The sequence below is a fragment of the Bidens hawaiensis genome, unplaced genomic scaffold, assembly GCF_021521415.1.
Source record: "Bidens hawaiensis isolate Kalapana, Puna unplaced genomic scaffold, B.hawaiensis_p1.1 tig00000760_1, whole genome shotgun sequence".
NCBI classification, from domain to species: Eukaryota; Viridiplantae; Streptophyta; class Magnoliopsida; order Asterales; family Asteraceae; genus Bidens; species Bidens hawaiensis.
In genome coordinates, this window is record NW_027491043.1 from 3,073,856 (window position 1) to 3,076,686 (window position 2,831).

General features: G+C 36.4%; 1 pseudogene; it reads right to left on the reverse strand.

Annotated features, from left to right (window-relative positions):
• Positions 1-934: 934 nt before the first annotated feature.
• LOC143533452 (putative carboxylesterase 18 pseudogene) lies at positions 935-2,261 on the reverse strand (annotated as a pseudogene).
• Positions 2,262-2,831: the final 570 nt, after the last annotated feature.

Below are 2,831 nucleotides of genomic sequence, written 5' to 3' on the forward strand. Positions count from 1 at the left end.
CTCATTATTTTCTTTATATTTAATATAAATCAGTTGCCTCAATTAAATACTTAAAGTTTATCAAACGAAATCTCGGGATGTTACGGTTGCACACATTCATGTGATAATGATATGTAATATAAATATATACGTAAATCCTAAATATTGTCAATTATGTTAACCGGTTGTTTCAACAAATTTGTTGGAGTAAATAACTAAATGTGCCGTTTATATATTCGCATAACTGGATGGTTTTAGCCAAGAGTCAAAGCGGATCAAAGGTATTGCAAAATGTGTATAATCATACGGAGCTTATCTGGAATCTATCCAAAAGAAACATGCAAAAAACCAAATTTATGAGCTTTGAGTTGTTTGGTTGCTTACAACCTAGTTTTCCAAGTGTTTTGAGTTATGCGAATTAAAACCCGTCAAGTTGATTTATTGGAATATACGTTTTAATTTTTGAACATAGAAGTTAGAAATAATTACAACACATATATAAAATCAAATATATTCAATTTTCTTGTGATTTTAATATTTTTAAAATCAGAATAATAAATGAATTCGTTCTTAATTGTTTGTATTCAAGCTGGATTGTTCACACACACATATGAATGCCAAAAAACATAATAAAACATAATAAATAAACCAGCATGTAAATAATACTAATACAATGGAGGATTAAAGAGCGTTTATAATTCAGTTACGTACAATATACATTAACTCAAATGCACAGAAGAAGAAGGTAAATATGATACTACATATTTACAAATATTTTAGCATAAAAGCTACTTGTGTTTATTTAAAAAATGAAAAGATAATCAAAGGAAATAACATATAAATGAATAAAAGTTCATAATATTATTAGTCTTTTCATAAACCCCATGTCAATGTAAATCTTCTAAACCTGAAAGCAAGCAATATACAAAGGATAATTGAGCATGTGAAATGAATATTATGAAATACATGAACAAATTAACAGAAACAAAATATTTAGTGTTTGGAGGCTTTTCGTCAATACCTTATTTAAGACCTTGTTAATGAAGTCCTTCATATCTAACATAAGTTGATCGGATTCTGGCAACTCCGAGAAGAGAAAGAACTCATGAAATGTGTTTGGGTAGTCAATCAAGTACGCTTCCTTCCCGGACTTCTTGAGCCACTGGTAGTACCTTATATGTCGGTCCCGGAGGGTATCAAACCCAGCCGCGACCACCATTGTCGCGGGAAAATCCATTTTGGATATGTCCACGGCATTGGGCCCCGTAACATTGATGATAGGATGGTCTCGGTTGAAGGGTTCACCTAGGGGCATGAACGCGTTCCAAAACCAATCTGTCCGCTTCATTGTCACGAGAGGTACTGATCCATCCATCCGTATTTCAGAATCTGTTCGCTCCTCCCCGCCGAGAAACGGTTGGATCGCCACTAGCCCAATTACCTACAAGCCATCATACTGTTCATCAGCAATCATGCGGGTGGTATTTGTTGTTGGATTTTAGATCACTCATTTCTTCTTAATTTCTTACAAAATACAACTTACGTGTGTACGATGCTTCAATTAGAAAGATACGAAGTTGTTGATTTTTCAAACTAGGAAATTAGATATGTTTATATACGGATAATAATGCATGAATCCAGTAGCATATGTATACATATATATAGTTAAGTCGTACCTGGAGTTGCTGGAATTTGAATTGGGAGGCTCTTAGAGTCACATGATGAGCTAGGTGTCCGCCAGCGCTATCACCGACGATAAAGCACCGTGAAATGCTGGCATTCTCCGGCAGCCATTTTGACCGGTTATCTTCATTGTCCAGAAATTTCAGCACATCAAACCCATCGTCATGTTGGGAAGGGTGTCGGTTCTCTGGTGCAAGACGGTAGTCGACAGAAACAACAATGGCACGCAATTCGCTCGCGAACTTGCGGCCCACATAGTCTAATATCGCCACATCCGGGGAGAGGAAAATATATCCACCGCCGTGAAAGTACACCATCACCGGGAGATCTTCTTCAGCGTATTGCGTGGGGACAAATACACGGAACCAGAGATTGCGAGTTGGATCCACCATGACATCGTGTGTCTTGACACCGTTGACGGGTATGGACAATGCCGGGATCTGAAAGTCCACGAGATTGAGAAGACCGCGGGGCACCGTGCCGTCATCCCGGAGAAGTGGGTCGATTGCAAGGTCTATTGCCGATAGTACAATTCGTGTTCTCAAGGGCAAGGATAGCTGAGATTTCGGAGTTTCCGCTGCTGCTGATGATTCCATAATTAATTGAAAGACTTTTGTGATCAGAGGGGTACGTATTCAAAATTCAGGTTGTGTGACAAATGCTAAACACATCAACTCTATTTATACTGCAAAATATGCGACGTTATATCACACCATCTTTGAATATTTCAATATTTCAGTCAAATGAAACCTTCACCTGCATGTTCACACCAAAAAGGTTGGTCATGGTCAGGGTCTAGTTGAATTAAAAAATTCATCTTCAGTCAATAACTAATGTCTATTACAACTTTTTAGTTTTGTCAAAAATAAAAGGCTCTATTCATGATTTTCCCCTTCGTTAACTTGTTTACATTGAATGTTTGTCCGTCACTTTTTATTTCAGATAAGCCGTCACTTTTTTAAAAAAACTTTCAACGTTTTAGTTTTACAAATGGCAAACATTTTGTACTAAATAAATGAAAATTAATATTGACAAATGTAGATGGGCAACTGTCACGATAGAGGATGGTTGGAAACCATGGCCAAGTTGAATTATTTCTTTCAAATTAAATAAACTTTCACCAAATATTGTCTTCAGTAGTGTTTTTCAAATGACGATAACATATTTCA